The sequence below is a fragment of the Mustela nigripes genome, chromosome 15 (genome assembly GCF_022355385.1).
Source record: "Mustela nigripes isolate SB6536 chromosome 15, MUSNIG.SB6536, whole genome shotgun sequence".
Lineage (NCBI taxonomy): Eukaryota > Metazoa > Chordata > Mammalia > Carnivora > Mustelidae > Mustela > Mustela nigripes.
In genome coordinates, this window is record NC_081571.1 from 82762883 (window position 1) to 82781718 (window position 18836).

The window sequence follows — 18836 nt, forward strand, 5'->3', positions numbered from 1 at the left end:
AGATCCGGAGCCCATGGCCAAGAAAAAACTCTTGAGCCGTCTTTGGTGCAGAATGGTGGTTTTAACTAAAGCTCAGGGACAGGACCCAGGGACCGACAGAGCTGCTGCCTCGGGGTTGTGAGGAGTAACTGACAGTAGCTTTGGGGTTGGGGGAAGTAAAGATGAGGGAAGTTCCGGAAGTGCTTTCATCTGTTGCAGGAGACACAGGATATCGGAGGCCTGGCTATTCCCAAACCAAAGTTGTTTGTCCCTCTGGCAAGGCACTGAGATCAAGTCGGGAGCTTCCCGGCAGAGCCCTACACTCTGCCGCCTCTAGTATTTGCCAAGTTGCTGCAGGTTATACGAGCATCCAGTTGGTTTTGTTTGTTTAAAGATTTCATTTAGTTAGTTATTTGATAGAGATCACAAGTAGGCAGAGAGGCAGTCGCGGGGGCGGGGGGGGGGGGGGGGGGGGGAAAGCAGCCCCCCCCTCAAGCAGAGAGCCCGATGCGAGGCTCAATCCCAGGACCCTGAGATCTTGACCTGAATGACCTGAGCTGAAGGCAGAGGCTCAACCCATGGAGCCACCCAGGCACCCCTGGACATCTAGTTTTATCTACATTTCTTCTGTGCTTCAGTTTCCCATATCCCCTTGCTGTAGAATAATTGCCTTTTAAAGTATGTTCTTCCTCCTTTTGAAAAAGCAAAGGAGGGCGCCTGGGGGGCTCCGTGGGTCGAGCCGCTGCCGTCAGCTCAGGTCCTGATCTCAGGGTCCTGGGATCGAGTCCCGCATCGGGCTCTCTGCTCAGCGGGGAGCCTGCTTCCCTCTCTCTCTCTCTGCCTGCCTCTCCGTCTGCTTGTGATTTCTCTCTGTCAAATAAATAAATAAAATCTTTAAAAAAAAAAAAAAACGAAGGAAGAAAAGGCAAAGGAAAACAAACAACCACAAAACCGAACCCTGTCTGTCCGTCATATGTTCGTTCCGCGGGGAGGGGCTGAAGCACTAAGCCGTGACCTACATGGGAACAGAGCAAGGAGAAAGACCGCCAACGGAATAAACAAGCAAAATATATAGCGTCCTAGGCAGTGATGAAGTGTTAGATGGCGAAAAACAGAACAGGAATGGTACACAGAGAATGAGGCCTGAGGGCGGCTGCAGGGGGTTCTGTTATAAACAACGTGTCTTCAAGAAAAAAAAAAAAAAAAGAAACACTTTGGGGAAAAATAAACAACGTGTCTTCAAGATCAAGTTTTCAGAAGGGTTAGGAGGTGATGTGTTGAACATCATTTGTAGGAAGAAAGGTTCACATAGAGAGCAGTGAGTGCAAAGGCCCTGAGGCGGAAGCCTACCTGGTAGGATTGATGGACACTGGAGGTCGGAGCCGCTGGAGCGGGAGAGAGCAAGTAAGCCAGACATCACGTCTGTGAGGAGGAGAGTGGGGGCGGCAGGAAAGGACACTGCGGTCAGAGGTCATCCTAAGGGCTGTATCTTCTACTCTGAATGAGATTAAAGGATACCAGAGGATTCTGAGCAGGGGAGAGACAGGATCTGTCCTACACAAGGTCATCCAGGCAGCCACGGCAGACGCAGAGGCCTGGGAGACACAATGTGTGCTGCAATTAGCATGATAACAGAGGAGCTTTCGAAGCTGTTAACAGTCCGGGTAGATTTTGAAGGTGGGACCTAGAGGATTTGCTCTGAATTGGATGTGGAGTAAAAGGAGGGAGGAGGGATAGAGAGAGGAACCGAGGACAAGCATGTGGAAAGTTGGGGTGCCACATCCCTCTTCATCAGCTCGAGGCTCACAGCAGCCCCTCTCCGGAGCAGGGCTTCCCGACCTCAGCATGGCTGCAGGCCTGGGACCCGGATCCCTCTTGGTGGCGGTGGCGGTGGTGGTGGTGTCCTGCGATGTTTAGTTGCCTTTTGAGGGCAGCCAGAGGGGGCTGTGAGCAAGCAGCCTCCCCAGGGTCCTGCAGCAGATGCGGCGGAGGACGTGTGGAAGCTTGAGGTCCCGCCCTCGGCCACACCTGCTGGGCCAGGACCCCAACCTTTACACCCATAAAATACTGGTCTCCTTTTCTGTCGTTCGTATCCACAAGACCCACCTCGACTTCAGAACAACAGTGCTGTGTCTGTAAGCTGTTCTCTGAGCGAGCCACAGGCGGGAAGTTGCTGCCCTCCCTGGGGTGGACCCAGTGGGTGGAGCCCTCACCTGAGACGGAAGACAGTGTTGCCCACTTGATCCGCCATTTCTTTATACTCATCTCTTACTGGAGGGATTGCCGGGTCAGTCATACGTACTCTGTGCCATTTAGGATTAGTTTCCCATGGATAGGGATAGAAAGCCCCAAATAAGTGGAGTTTAGAAGAGATATTTATTTCTCTCACAAAAAGAGTTCTGAGGTAGACCATTTGAGGCTGGCCTGGTGGTCTGCGGGACTCCTTCCAGCTCACAGCTCTGCGAGCCAAGAGGGGACTCTCATCCTCCCTCTGCGGGTTGGAGCTCCAGCCATCACACCCACATTCCAAGCAGCAGGAGTGAGGAAGGCCTGGCCAAGTGGCCAATGTCTGACACGTGACACTTTGGCTTACATCCCATTGGCCAGAAGTTAGTCACATGGCCATACCTAACTGCAAGGTAGGCTGGGAAATGTAGTTTTTACCCTGAGTCCTTGTGTACCCAGATAAAAATTCTCTAATTAGGAAGAGAAGGAGGCTGGCGGGGAGGGGAGACAGCCAGCAATTTCTGCAGCTCACAGGTGATTAGTTGCCTGCAGCCTCTCCCTTCTCTGGAACCAGCCGAAGACCCAGGGCCAGATTCACAGCTATGCTGCCATGGGCGCACCTGCCAGAAGGCGGGCACTACGATCTCCCAGGACTGGGGCACGACAGGGGACACTCTGCAGGGCTGCGGGACAGACCACATTCGCAGAAAGACTGTGCAGCCTGAGTCTACACAGATGGGGGTCAGGTGGGGGTGAGAACAGTGGAAAACTCCTTTCCCTGCTTGAAAACAGTGAAACAAAATATCCAAGGCTGCAGTGGTGGGGCTTCCGCACAGGCTCCTGTTGCAGATCAACTATCCGCCATACCCGCTTCTCGGTAGATTGCAAAACGCGGCTTCATCTGCTCTGACATGGATGCCTTCCAGCAGCCCACTTTCTGTTTATCATAAAAACTATTCCAAAACCGCAAAATAAATCTGAGGAATTCTGCAGAAATGGAAACAAACTCCAAAATGGTAATTTCTGATAAAAAGAGGATCTTCCAAAAGAAAAGCTGCGTGGTGCCCCGCGGCGCGGGTTGGGGTACAGCTCCTGCCGGCTGCACCAGCGACCCCCTTCCCCCCAATCCCCGGCCCGCCTGGCCTCAGCAGCATCCACGGCACCAACCCTCGGTCACACACACTCGGGGGCAAGCACAGACCCCAGGGCCGGCCCGGGATCGGCGCCGGCCGCGCCCTCCTTCCTTCCTCCTTGTGTCTCCCGAAGCACCCGTTCTTTCTATCCCTGGCTCAGCTCCCTCCACAGCTGGGTGATTCCGTAGGTGGACCCCCACAATGTGGGCCATCGGTTCTGTCCGAACCCTGCTTCAAGCATCTGTCAGACACCCTTCTCTGGCTTGTGACGGACACCACCAGTCTTTGTGTTTCTTTCCCCCCAAACTGACTGCATCCTCCTTGGGACAAGGATGCGGACATATTTCCCCGGCGTACTGGTCTGTTCATCTGCTTGGGTTGCTGGTTGGCTTAAAGGACAGAAGTTTATTTTGTCCCAATCCTGGAAGCCGGAGATGAAGGCCGGCCAGGCTCCGGAGGGCAGGAGGGCCCGTAGACGGCTGCCCAGTCTCTGGCTGGCAGCCCTCCTCATGGGACTAGACATCAAGATGCAGAGCGGGGACACCTTCCTTTCCTCTGGGTGACAGGTTCCTCCGACCCCTCAGGTCTGGGACCTTGTCTTGGAGGACCTTTGTCTGTGGGGAGGACTTTGAAGGCCTTCCTGGGACAAGAAAGGAGGAGAAGCCAGCGCTGCTGGGGGGCCGGGGGCAGCCAAGTCTTCGCTCTGCTTCGCGGCCGGTGGAGGTGTGGACAGGCTGGCCCCCGGCCCTCCTGGCCTCCTGCCTCCCCTCTGTCTCTGACGCTGGCCGGGACGCCCCTTTCCTCTCCAGACCCATGGTTTCCCTGGGGCCCTCCTAAGCTAGGACGCCTCTCTGGCTTTCCGCTAAGACTTGGGGTCCTAACTGTTCGGCTCCGAGCACCCGCTCTCAGGGATGGGTTTCCTTGAGCCCAGCCAGTCAGCCCCCCCACCTGCTGGCCCCGCTCCCCGCTCCCCCGCAGTCAGGAGCGCTGGGTGGCGTCTGGCTCTCCGCAGGAGTCCGAGCAGCTCGGCTTGGAGGTCCTGCTCTGGGGCTCCTCTCTCCAGCCCCGATGGCCTCTGGCACCAGGCCCAGAGCCTCATGGACGGCCCCGGGAATGCCCTCCTTTTGCCCAAAGCCGGGCCTGGTGCTTGGCAAAGCCAGCCCTTGACCACACTCCCCTAACTTCTTTGCAGTGAGGGGCACTGAGACCCTCAAAGCTCGGAGGACGTGGGAGCCCCTGTCTGCCCCGCCGCCCCTTCGGGCACAGGGTCCTCAGCAAAGCTCCAGCAGCAGGACTGTCCCCCACCGCAGCTTCTCCACGGAGAAATCTCGCCCACGCCGCCGGCTCGGGAGAAGGGCCCCCTGCCCCCTGCGGCCTCCGACTCTGGGGTCGGTCTGCGCCTTCGCTGCTCGAGCAGCTAAGGCTTTGTCACACTGCGGGTCGGAGGTTTTGCTGGGTTTTGTGTTCTTTTGCTTTTTCGCCTCCCCCAGAAAGAAGTGCGAGTGGTTCGTCCCTCGTCTTTCTCCTCCTCTAACACTTGGGGGTACAGGAAGCTCGGCTCCCCTTGCGAAACGGCGGGGTTCCCGGTGCGGCTGGGACAGGGAACTCGGGATGAGCGGCTTTCGAGTTTTCAATCATCGGCGAAGGGATTTTGAATGTGTGTTAAACAGCGAGTGTGCGCGGCCTCTCCCCACTGGGCCGGTCCGTCCCTCGCGACCCCGCGCGACGGGAGGGCGCCGGACCCGGAGAGGGGCGGGGGCTGGGGCGCTCCAGTCTCTGGAAGAGTGACTCCCCGCGTCTTGTATGGACATGCGGATTTTGAAAGATCCCACTTCTCTCCTTGGACACTTCTCCTCCTACTCATTGACTCTCAGCAAGAATTTTCAGCGATGGCAAGAGCAGGTGTGTGGGCGCCCCGCGTCCTCCCGCAGGTGGCTGACGCGCCCTCATTCTCCAGACCCTCATGGGCGCTCCCGGTGACCCCCCGCCAGGGAGCCTTCCTTCCCCCCACGCACCCTGAACCTTCTCTCCCCGCCGTCTCCTGGGATCAACCCAACAGTCACTTCAGCCTTTTGACTCACTTGTGGGCTCTGACCCTCTTTCTCGCTTCCTTCTTGAAAGTCTGTGGCTTTCTGAAAGGTTCCCAGATGACCCCCGGCCCCCAGGGCTCTACCCTCATCACACGGATTTGCTTTTTTTAAGGAAACTCGCCACATGTTCTCTAGGTCTCCCCCAAGTCTCTCTGCGTGCCCTGACGCTCTGTAGGTACAATTTTAGCTACATCGCCTTGGAATGGAACTTTGTCCCCTCTGCAATCAAACCTCAGTCCTACCAAGAGTAAACTTCTCAGAACAGGCCTTCTTAAAGACTCTAGAACGTCTGAAGATCTGAAAAAAATCAAAAGCCACGATGAACGTAACGCTGCTGCGGAAGATGATGGCCTTTATCTCAGGACGAGAGTGCTGTGGCTCATGCTGTTAAGCCACCACTGGGTCTGAGCGCAGGATTTCACGGTTCGGGTACATTTCTCGGATTGCATCACAGGGAGGTTAGGACCTCACAGAGACGATCAGAGCACCCCACACGTGAGCCGAAATGGGGCCGCAGACAGTGGTCTCAGGGTACAGCATGGGGTGTGTTGCCAACCCCAGAATAGCACCCCCCCGGATTTGTATCTTGGGAGGGAAGCCCTTTCCCTCTACCAATGCAGACTCAGTGCAGGGGCCTGAAAATTCAGCAACAGACCAGTTAACGAGACGAGAGAACACGTCTGTTCACACACGTGCGGGCATGCTCAGATGACCGGACCCTGAAGAGAGAAATATAGGGGTTCCATACAAACTTAATGGAGGCCAGAATGGGCTGCTGGGGGGAGCAGATGAGCTTTTAGGGGGGAGTGGGAGGCGTGGCCACTGTGGTGATGTTTGTTCACACATCCTGGTGTGAGGGCCCCTCTCTTCCCATCAGAGGAAGGAAGTTCTGAAAAGGCTTCTTCCTACATCCCGCATCTACTAAGCAGCTCAGATAACCTTCATAGCAGCTCTGTGCGGCCCAGTGGGTCCCTGTGAGACCCACAGAGCCCTTGCTTGGAATTTAGGCAGAAGGATCCTTCCTCAGGGCTGGCTGGGGGTGCAGAGAGCTGAGCTCCCCTGGGCACTGCTCAGGGCTGCCGGAGTTGTGCTAAACAAAATCCCTGCCCCTCAAGGAGGCCACAGCCCAGCATTCCCGGCAGGAAACAGGCAAGATTCCTGCCCTTCCTTGGGCAATTTTGGCTTCATCGTTAGGATGAAAGATACATCCCTGCTGGGTTCCGAATGTCTGTGTCCCCTCAAATGTCTGCGGGGAGACTCAAAGCCCCGAGCTGAGGACGTTAGCAGGGCTTTCGGGAGGAGGTGGGTCATGCCGTGGAGCCCTCAGAAGGGGACCAGTGCGCATAGGAAGGAGACCCTGGGAGATTCCTCTCCCCTTCTGCCACGAGGGGACCTAGGGAGGGCAACTCTCCTGACCCGGGACTCCCAATTTTGGGGAAATAAATTCTGTGGCTTGTAAGCTCCCCAGAGGAGCCCCCGGGACTGGCCAGCTTTAAAGCAAGGCACTGCGCCCCAGGTTGAGATTTTCATCATTGATGCTCACTGACTTGTCCACACGTGGCTCTGAAATGTTCGATCAGCATCTCGGATTTCTGGCCCGCCCCAGGCAGCCCTTCTGACGGGCGCTCCTCCCCCTCTCGTCTGCGCCCCAAGGGTGCTTGGATCTGCATTCGAATCTCTACTTATTCTTTCGACAGCCGGTTGTTTCTACTGTACCCTCTGACGGACACGTCCACGAGAGAGCCAGTCCGGGTGACGACGGAACTATTTCCTACGTCAGGCCACCTGAGTATTCACGTGGGTCTCAGATCATTTATGGAAGCCAGGAAGAACTGTTTATTTTTTGTTTAGAGATTTTTTTTTTTTTTATTTGACAGAGAGAGAGATAGAGTGAGAGAGGGAACACAAGCAGGGGGGTGGGAGAGGGAGAAGCAGGCTCCCACGGAGCAGGGAGCTCAATGTGGGGCTCGATCCCAGGACCCCAAATCATGACCCGAGCCAAAGGCAGACGCTTACAGCTGAGCCACCCAGGCGCCCCATGAAGAACTATTTAAAACCTGAAGTTAATTTTCAGGAAGCCATGCAGGCGCCCCTCCACTGAGATGCCCGTAGGGAATCCTGCGGTGAGGTTTCCACCACGCTCCCCCGATGGGTGTTTGGAGGCTGTGTACGTGGGGTCCCCTCTGGGCTTGAGTTGTCATGACTGCAGCTGCTGTCTAGACCTGTCCACAGAAGAGGCACCGACCCCTGAGCATGTAGAAGCAGAAGGAAGGTGAGGGACTGAGAGAGGGGGTCAGCTTCTCATCCCCACCCCTCCTGCAGCAAAGAACTGGACCTGGAGTTAAGCTGCTTGTTATAAATTGTTCCCTAAAGGGGCGCCTGAGGGGCGCCTGAGGGGCTCTGTCGGTGAGGCAGCTGCCTTCGGTTCAGGTCATGATCCTAGCGTCCTGGATCGAGTCCTGCCATCAGGCTCCTTGCCCCACGGGGAACCTGCTTCTCCTTCTCCCTCTGCCTGCTGCTCTGCCTGCCTGTGCTCTCTATCTCTGTGTCAAATAAATAAAACCTTTAAAAAGATAAAATAAATTATTCCCTAAAAAAGATACATTGAAGTCCTAGCCACCCATAACCTCAGAATCTGGTACCATTCAGGTAATTTAAAACACGACAAAGCAAAAATTTAAAAAAAAAAAAAAACACTTCATATATTTTTTTAAAATTTTTATTTATTTATTTGACACAGAGTGAGGGAGTGGGAACACAGCAGGGGGAGTGGGAGAGGGAGAAGCAGACTCCGCTGGGCAGGGAGCTTGATGTGGGGCTCGATCCCAGGACCCTGGGTCATGCATGACCTGAGCTGAAGACAGACACTTAACTGACTGAGCCACCCAGGTGCCCCTAAAAAGCATTTAGGTTACATTATCTTGAAATAAACCGATGTTACTTAGTGTACTGGAAAGATCTTTCCAGATAGCTCCTGACTGCACGAAAATGCATTTACAGGAAATCTTAGAGGCAGTACCATGTTGCTGGGGTGTGAGTGCGGGTAACGGGCCCTTCACACACTGATCACATTGTCCCGGGACCCCCCACACTTGTGGACATGGTTTGGAGGAGCTTCCTCGTGGGTATCTTTTTGATTCTATGGGAATTAGTCCCTAAGGTGAATTCCCAGAAGTGGGATTGCCTAACCCTGCTGCATTTTCATTGTTTTCTATAAAATTGCAAAACGAGCACATGCTTTTTTTTTCTTAATCGAATATTTCATAAAAATGCAAAGTAAAAATGAAACCCATTCCATGCTTCTCCTAGGGGTGATTACTGTAAACTGTGGAGAGGAGTTTGAATGAAGCAAGTTCGGGTTGAAATCTTTGTTCTCTCTCTTAATAAGTATGTGACCACCAGAAGGCTCCTAGAGTACGTTTAGTGCTTAATTTCATTGTCTGAAAATTCCCCTTCTCATGGGGCGTTGGGCACTTAAATAGAATATGGGAAGTGGAAGATTCACAGAAATGTGCCCACGGTCACAGTGGACGCCGTGGGACTGTCCTTCACACCACACCTTCCAGACGGAAGATGATTAGTTTGAAAATAGGCGACAAAGGGAGGTTGGAGAGCCCCAGCATTCGTACGTGTGTTCTGGGTCGCTCCGGGATGAAGGAGCAAAGTTGGGAAGCAGCGGGATCAGCTGCACAGGACCCGAGGTCCGCGAGCGGTCCGCGTGCTCCATCTTGGCCCCAGAGGCCAGACCCGGAGGGAAACTCAGACCTTCCAATGTCTTGAGTTAAAAGGAAGAAATACAAAAAATAACAGCCAACTGGCTTGGTAGGTAGAGCACAGACAGTGCTTGATCTCCAGGCGAGAGTCCCAGCCCCATGCCGGGTGGAGCGCTTACTAAAAAAAAAAATAATCATCAACCAATCCCCACTTTTACTACAGTCAGGATATTGACATTAACATAATCCACTGATCTGAAAAAAAGAGTTTAATTATATAATTTTATAAAAAGTTCAGGGGCACTTGGGTGGCTCTTGTGTCTGCCTTCAGCTCAGGTCATGATCTGGGCTCCTGGGATCAAGTCCCGAGTCGGGCTCCCTGCTCCGTGGGAGCCTGCTTCTCCCTCTCCTGCTCCCCCTGCTTGTGTCCCCTCTCTTGTTGTGTCTCTCTCTGCCAAATAAATAAATAAAATCCTTAAAATAAAAGTTGAAAAGGAACAGTACAATAAATTTAAATAAAGCACAAGGAAATATAAAAAAATGATTTAAAAATACAATCAAAGAAACAACAGAAAGGATGAACAAAATCAAAACCTTAATTTAAAAAAGATTGTTTTTAAAAAAGATTATTTATAGATCGCACTCTAGCAGGACTAAAAAAGAATCACAAAGAAGTATAGGAAGAAAGGCGGTAAAGCTGAAGATAATTTTTTAAAATTTTATTTATTTGAAAGTGAGAGAGAGAGCATGAGCAGAGGGAGAGGCAGAGAGACGGAGAAGCAGGCTCCCCACTGAGCAGGGGGTCCGATGTGGGGCTCAATCCCAGGACCCTGGATCATGACCCGAGCTGAAGGCAGACGCTCAACCAACTGAGCCACCCAGGCACCCTAAACATATGATTTTCCATAAAAATTGGAAAAATCCAGTGAAGAAAAAAGTGGAAACTGAAACTATTAACCACTGAAGAAATGGAATCCGTGGTCAAAGGCTTCCCTTCATCGGATGGTATCAGGCCTGGCCTGGGAAGGCAGATAACCAACCCTACTTCACACGGACTGTATTGAAAAGTAGAAACACAGGGGACATCAGTTTGTGAGGCTGATACGACGTTGAATAAAATGCAGACCACAGAAGTGGAAGAATGTGCATGACTCACCAATATGACCCGTAAATAAACCTTGTAAATGAAAGATCGACAGAGGACCTTCACCAGCGTCCAGAAATAGCGGCGCACCCTGACAAGGCAGTCCAGGCCCCGGTTCACCACAAGGCTGTAAATCAGATGATGTATTATTTACTTCCCCATGTTAACAGATTATAGGAAAACAAATAGGATGATTTAAAAGTATACAAAAAAATTAATAAAAGTCAATAATTATTCATGGTTTATTTATTTATTAAAGATTTTATTTATTTATCTGACAGAGATCACAAGCAGGCAGAGAGGCAGGCAGAGAGAGAGGAGGAAGCAGGCTCCCTGCAGAGCAGAGAGCCCGATGTGGGGCTCGATCCCAGGACCCCGAGACCATGACCTGAGCTGACGGCAGAGGCTTAAACCCACTGAGCCCCCCAGGCGCCCCTCTCTAAAGTATTTGATGGGGCAGCAAAGGCAAAGGAAAGAATTGAATGTCCTTCGTGCTTACAGCCCATGCACAGGTCCTTGGAATAGACCGAGGGACCTTCCTCCAGGAGCTCAGCTGCCTCGATGTTGGCACTTGGCCGAGGACAAAAGACGACTTTGCCTTGACATTAACCCGACTTCCAGCCTCCTGGGAGTTTGCTTTAACATGCTGAAATTCCTTTGCAAACTTCCTTTATCTCTACCCCCTTCCAAGATATGCCCGGAATCATCCTCAAAGCCACCGCCGACTGATGCACACCTGAAGGGTCTCACTACTCAGGGTCTGCCAGGCGGTACGGAATAGCCTTATCCTGGCAATAGCTCACTCCCCCAGGGCCCTGGAAACCTTGTTTCCAAAAAGCCTTGGAGGTTTGTTCTATCCCGAAGCCCCTCCAACTTTAAAGTCTATAACCCGTCACCCCTCATAACCCCAGCGCAGCCCTTTCTACCCACAGGTCCCATCTTCATGCTTTAATGAAACCGTCTTTGTGCACCAAAAACGTCTCAAGAATTATTCCTTGGCTCTTTGCGCTGAACCCCAACATTCCCACACCAGTATTCACCGGTGCCTTTTAAATTTTTTTTTATTTTTCTAAAGATTTTATTTATTTGACAGACAGAGATCACAAGTAGGCAGAGAGAGAGGAGGAAGCAGGCTCCCCGCTGAGCAGAGAGCCCGGTGTGGGGCTCGATCCCAGGACCCCGGGATCATAACCTGAGCCGAAGGCAGAGGCTTAACCCAGTGAGCCACCCAGGCGCCCCGGGGAATTTTTAAAAAAGATTTTATTTATTTATTGGGTGGGTGGGTGGCTCAGTCCTTAAGCGTCTGCCTCTGGCTTAGGTCATGACCCCAGGGTCCTGGGATCGAACCCCATGTCGGACTCCCTACTTAGCAGGGAACCTGCTTCTTCCTCTCCCACTCCCTCTGTGTTCCCTCTTTCACGGTCTCTTTCTCTCTGTCAAATGAAGAAATAAAATCATTAAAACTTTATTTGTTTATTTGAGGAAGAGCACAAACAGGAGAAGGGATGGAGGGAGAGCGAGAAGCAGGTCTCCCGCTGAGCAGGGAGCCCGACCCCAGGACCCTGAGATCAGGACCTGAGCCGAAGGCAGACGATTCCCCCACTGAGCCAGCCAGGCGCCCCACATGACTGGCTGCATCTTATGGTCCCCGTTCTCTGCTGTTCACCACATGCCCTGCAGGGAGAGCACGAGGTTCTGCCGCCCCAATTTCTACCAAGTGACTCACTGGCCCACCAAGCAAGTCAGTGGTTTTCCTCCACAAATTTTGCATCATTTTTTTCCACCCCAAGTAAAGTTGTGCAATATTGGTTAGAATTTGATTGCACCATATCCCCTAAGCAGAATCCAGCCCGGCTTCTCTCTTGGTTTTTCCTTGCCCCTGAATCAACTGCGAGAAATGACTCTGACCTGTGACACGGCTATGCTCACAAACCAGAGGTTCGGATCCTCTAAAAAGACTCTTATTTTTTATTTTATTTTTATTTTTTTTAAAGATTTTATTTATTTATTTGACAGAGATCACAACTAGGCAGAGAGGCAGGCAGAGAGAGAGAGGGTAGCAGGCTCCCCGCTGAGCAGAGAGCTTGATGCGGGACTCGATCCCAGGACCCTGAGATCATGACCTGAGCCGAAGGCAGTGGCTTAACCCACTGAGCCACCCAGGCACCCAAAACTCTTCTTTTTAAAGGGCGCTTAGGGGACTCAGCTGTTAAGCTTCCAACTCTTGATTTTGGCTCAGGTCATGATCTCAGGGTCGCAAGATCGAGCCCCACGTCAGGCTCCGCACTCAGTTCAGAGTCCTGGTGTCCCTCGCCCTCTGCCCCACCCCCCCAAAACCAACAAACAAGAGTCTTCGCTCAATCTTCAAGCTTCCTGGGTTGGACTTGAGTTCACCTGCCGTTGGGGCCGCATCGGCCTCAGACCTGCGTGCATCGTCTGCGTTCTGCCTTCCTGGTGGTCTCTACTATAACCCAGAATAGAGATGGGAAAGCCAGACTTCAGCTCCCAGAGAGCCCTAGGGACGTTACCCCTGCCAGGAAGAAAATATTTAAGCGGAATAATGGTGCATCAAGCATCCAGAATGGTTTAGGATCCTCTCACTCCCAAGACAGAAAGCGGTAATTGTCTCCTGGGTTCACGTTCTGCTTGAATAAAGCTCGAAGCATCTCGAATAGGGGACCATTTGGTAATCACAGTTAGTTCTGGGCTAATGTGCAGGGTTTACAGAGGACTGTGGTCCGAAGACAGAGGACATTTCAAAACTGTCATCCTGGGGACAGCGGAGGGCACCCTGCCCGGAATGAAGGGCGACCTGCGGTTCTGGGCACACTCAGTGGGACTATTTAGCTCTCAGTGTCCCAGTGCTCGGCCGTCCCATATGGTAGCTGCTAGCCGCGGGTGCCTGTTGGAGTTGGTTAACATTTATTATTTTTTATTTTTTTATTTATTTGGGAAAGAGAGACATAGATAGTGACAGAGAGCACGAGCAGACAGGAGATGGAGCAGCAGACCCCCTGCTGAGCAGGGAGCCCAACAAGGGGCTCGATCCCAGGACCCCAGATCATGATCTGAGCTGAAGGCAGATGCTTAACTGACTGAGCCCCCCAGGAGCCCCAAGTTGGTTAACATTTAAAGTTCAGCCCCCCACTTGCACCAGCCACGTTTCGTGTCTGCGACAGTCGCATTTGGCTAGTGGCTGCCATGTTGGAGAGCGCAGATGAGCTTTTCCACCGTCACAGAAGGTTCTCATAGACAGCGCTATTGAAATCCCAGCTCCCGTAAATGTGACCGCTGAAAATGTAATCAGAATATGCCACCGTGCCCCCAGGGGCCCCTGGGTGACACAGTCAGTTAACTGTCCAACTCTGGGTTTCAACTCAGGTCATGACCTCAGGGTTCTGGGATCGAGCCCTGCGTGGGGCTCCGTGCTCAGCTCCGAGTCTGTTCCAGATTCTTTCTCCCTTTCCCTCTGCCCCTCCCACTTGTACTTGGTCACTCTCCAAAACAAATCTTAAAAAAAAAAAAAAAAAGAACATTCCACCCCAAATACACCACTTTGGCGTCAAGATTATCTTGAACTGAAGACAAGGGAGCAGCAGACACAGGGGGAGCTCTGGGCCGTCTCCCTCCACCTTCGAGCAGGGAGTGAGTCTGCCTCGGGACAGGGTGCCCCTCTGCAACCGGGAAGGCAGGGACGGCCATTATCACTAGAGAGCGCGGTGTTGCCGGGTCGCCTCTGCATGGACAGCCTCAGTGAACAGCCCTTGGCTTCCATCAATAGCCCCAGTGTCGCCCCGACTCCTAAACCCCATTTCCTTGGTCTGGTCACTTCTCCACGACTTACTGCCTTTTGCTGTGATGTCACATACGCCCCATCCCCTCACTGGACCACTTCTCCAGGTCGTTTCTTTTCTGGGAGGCCTCCGCTCACGGGAAAAAATCAAACCCCCAAGTGAAACATGTCTTCCTTTTCTCCTGTTCATTTGTCTTTCGCCCGTCTGACTCGAGACCCCTACTCTGAGAGGGCAGAGGGAGACTGCTTCCTCCCTCACACAGTCCACCAAGGATCGCAGAAACGGGCTGCTCCGGCAGAGCGGCTGGGCCCCCGACCGCGGTGGGCCTGCCCGTCCCAGGCACAGAGGATCTCCCTGGGATGAAGTCAGGCTCGCTTCCAGTCAGGCGACATCACCTGGCCGCCCTTCCGGTGGATTTCTCTAATTTTATTTTGGAGAAAAACTTCCATTAAAGAAAGAGGACGGTATTTTACAATTTAAAAATGAGGGAGAGATTGGTGTACCATTTGGGACTTGCTGTATATAAACTGATTACTTTGAACCCCCAAGTACAATATTGCTCCTCTTAGAGGATTTTAAAATGGTATTTTGAAAAGTAACACGAAGTATGGGGGGCCTGGGTGGCTCAGCTGGTCAAGCACCTGCCTTCGACTCTTGTCATGATCCCAGGGTCTTGGGAACGAGTCCTGAGTCAGCTCCCTGCTCAGCGGGGAGCCTGCTTCTCCCTCTCTCTCTCTGCTGCTCCCCCTGCTTGTGCTCTCTTCCTCTGTCAAATAACTAAATAAAATAAATAATTAAGAAAATACAAGTAACATGAAATAAAAGATAAAATACAAGCAAGTGTATTACTAGATCAAATACATGTTTCTATTGCTGACAGAAACATTAAAGGTTATCTCATCTAATTTCATCTTTTGGTGATAAAAATCTGTGTCCCAAAAAGTTTATTTTAGGGGACTCCCCCAAATGCTCAAGGCTATCACCAAGGATGCAAAGTCTTTTTTTTTTTTTTTTTTTTAAGATTTTGTTTATTTGACAGAGACACAGCAAGAGGGAACACAAGCAAAGGGAGTAGGAGAGGGAGAAGCAGGCGTCCTGCCGAGCAGGGAGACCGATGTGGGGCTCGATCCCAGGACCCCGGGATCATGACAGGATCCGAACGCAGAGGCTTAACAGCTGAGCCCCCCAGGCGCCCCTATGCTTCTGCATTTCCAATAAGCCCCCAGAGAGACCAAAACTACCTGAGTCTGACTGGTTTTTCCTGAAGTCTAAAATTAAAGATTTGTTGATCCTGGAAGTAAAATTTCATTTTTTCCTTCGGCCACATCCCTTAACCGTACTGCTCTCGGCAAAGCTAAAAATAACAGATAAGGTGTCACAAGAGTTCTCAAAAGGAAGTAGGGTCTCCAATTACCAATGGGTGTGCTACACAGCAGCTCCTACTGAGGTCATTAAATTAACAGGAATGTCAATCCCTGGTCAGTGTTCTCAGCCCCTCCTGCGGACTACGAAAGTGCAGGTTTTTGCAGCTTTAATGATCTTTTCTCAGATTCTGTGGGGGAACAAAAAGGCACACACGAGTCCTGGAATATTACGCAACGTGCTGTTTCACCTTAGGAACCGTGGAGGGTCTGGGTTCTGACTGTTCTCAGATCTATTTCCGGGCCGGACTGATGAGGACAGCAGCCTGCAGGCCAAGAGCAGGGGGAGGCCAGTTGGAAGGTGAAGGTTACCCTTGGTGGCTGCCATAGGGATGGGTCAAATGTGTTCCAGTTCAGAGGTGAGGTGTGTGGCCTCGGATGACGCAGGCCGGAGTCCAGGGAGCCCGCAATCTTCTACTCACTTCCTCCACACCTCTCGGCCGGGGCAGTGCCAACGCCACAGGGCCACAGCTGAGTAAGGAAGGTTCCCCTTAATTGATCTGTTTGACTTCTCTAAGTCTGCACAGATCTCCCCTCTGTGGCGAGAAGGAACTCACTTCCTGCGTTCTCTGGGAAGGTTAACACTGTGAGGATCCGAGATGATGGTTCTGAGGCTGGGGTCCCTGGATGAGCCATTGAAATGTAAATATTTAACTATGTTTGCATTTAAAGTATCAAAAAGGGGGACGCCTGGGTGGCTCAGCTGGTTAAGCAGCTGCCTTCGGCTCAGGTCATGATCTCAGCGTCCTGGGATCGAGTCCCACATCGGGCTTCTTGCTCGGCAGGGAGCCTGCTTCTCCCTCTGTCTCTGCCTGCCACTCTGCCTGCCTGTGCTCGCTTCTGCTCCCTCTCTGACAAATAAATAAAATCTTAAAAAAAAATAAAGTATCAAAAAGGGTAACATAATAAATAAGATGTAAATAAAATGAATGAAATAAAAATTCATGACTTCATATTGGTAACACGTAACTTGGTGTTTAATAAATACATTTTAAAGTTCTGAACAATGTAAGTTAAATAAGAATTCATAAATTTTTGCTGAGTCAAATAAAAATTCAGGAGTCATACTGGTATTAAATAACCTGGTGGCTACCCAGAAGGTTCATGAAGTTAATTTCACCAAAAAACTGACACCTGCTTATATAGAAGATCCCAGGGAAACTCAAAGCATTTGCTAGAACTAGTGACAAGTGAATTCGGCCTGATCAAAAGACACAGTGTCCCAATACGGAAATCAATAGTGTTTCCATGTATGCACAATGAGCAGTTAAAGATTAAAATTAAGAAAATAACATTTATAGTAGCAGCAAAAGCCTGACTGGGGTGTCTTGATAGGTACGTTCTAAATCACAAATGTGGTGGTGACCGAGGTAGGACATGCTGGGGTCCAGGAGCAGAGTCAAGAAGGAATTCTTGAGACATCTTCGGTGCAGAAAGGCGGCTTCATTGGAGGGCAGCGACTGACCAGCCCTGTGGGTAGAGAGGGCTGCACCGGGGTTGGGACCGGTGATTGGATTTCCTGCTTCCAAGGTGGGAGGGGTTAGAGATGGCACAAGCCTCCAGGGTATTTTGGAAAGACAGTTTTCCAGGGCCCTGAGCAGGCTCGCTGTTGTTGGGAAAAGGCTATTCAGCCCTGTTTAGTGACCTGCAGTCCTGACACTTCAGCTGTGTACAGGTAGGCCACTTGCTGGACGTCTACAAGCCTGATCTTGGCGGGTAGAGGTAAGTTTCCAAAGGAATCTCTGTATATTTCAGGTAGACTCACAGGATCCTGGGGGTTGGGCTAAGATGACCTTTGGCCCTTAGGAAAGTGTCAACATCGGGGCAGCTGAGCTCCTGGAGGAAGGTCCCTCTGTCTGTTTCTAGGACCTGTCAATAGGCTGCAAGCAGTAAGGAAACTCAATTTTTTCTTTTGCCCGTTTCCCACATGAGCGATGACATGATTACATACGTTTGTTCAAACTCATGGAATGTGCACCTCCAATCAGTGAAACTTCTTGTTACGTAGGTGCCTCCTAGCTCCTAGGCTAACTTCTACAGCCATGGTGACGGAGACGACGACAAACGGGTAACTGAGCGGGTAGGTCAAGCAGTGCGAAGTGCTAAGGCAGGAAGCAGGCAAGAAGGGGTGTGGACCTCACACAGAACGGCCGGGAATGGCTCGGCACAGATGGACCTGCTACCTGCAGGCCCGCGTCAGTGTCTCGACGAGAGAGGGCCAGCAGAGGGGACAGCAGGAGCATGCTGGCGGCACAGACCGAGCGCAGAGAAGTCGGTGTAGCTAGGGGAGAGGGAGCAAGGACACTGGCCGGCGAGTGCCGTGCGAGGAGCACACGGGGCTGGAAGGCCCAAAGAAAGGAGCTTTGGATTCTGCTGAACGTGGGGACCCACCGGACGGTCTGACATGAGGGAGGAGAAGGCAAGCTGAGGACAAAGCACAAGCTGACACCCCACAAGGCCCCCACACCCGGGTGGAACATGTGTGACATTCCTCAGGCACTCCTGGCTGCCCTTAGCGGAGAGGAAACAAACCAAATGGTTAATTCATAGAGATGACAGCCCTGCAAGACGGGACGCTCCCCTGGTTTACACATGTCTTAGCGAGTCACAGAAATAAGCATCCTTGGGGCGCCGGGGTGGCTCGGTTGGTTAAGCAGCTGCTTCGGCTCAGTCATGATTCTAGGGTCCTGATCGAGTCCTGATCGAGTCCCGCGGGCCCTCTGCTCAGGGGGGAACCCGTTCCCCCCCCTCTCTGCCGGCCGCTCTGCCTGCTTGTGACCTCTCTCTGTCAAATAAATAAATCAGAAAGGAAGGAAGGAAGAAGGAAGGAAGGAAGGAAAGGGGGTGTTCTTGGGGCACCTGGGGGGCTCAGTCGGTGAGGTGTGGCTCCAGCTCAGGTCCTGAGGCTCAGCGTCCCGGGATCAAGCCTCAGACCCGGCGTCTTGCTTCTGCCTCTGCCTGCCTCTCCCCGTGCCTGTGGTCACTCTCTGTCAAATAAACAAACTAATCTTACGAAGAGAAAAGCGCGTTTTTGAGAACTCAGCTTCCCAACGGTCTTACTGTTAAGGTCTTGCTCCAGGGGAAACCTGAAGCCGAGGAAGCGCGGCCCCGCGGCCTGCAGGTCCTCCTCGTCCACCGGAGACCTTTCCGAGACCTCCGTCTCCTTCCCTCCGCGGCTCCCGGGCGCGCCAGGAGCCCCGTCAGCGCGCTGGGGCAGCAGGCCTTGCTGCTCCCGGTCCTGTCCCCGCTTCGGTGAAGCCGCCGTCCTGCCCCCGGGGGTCTCCGGGGCCGGTGAAGCCGCCGTCCTGCCCCCGGGGGTCTCCGGGGCCGGTGAAG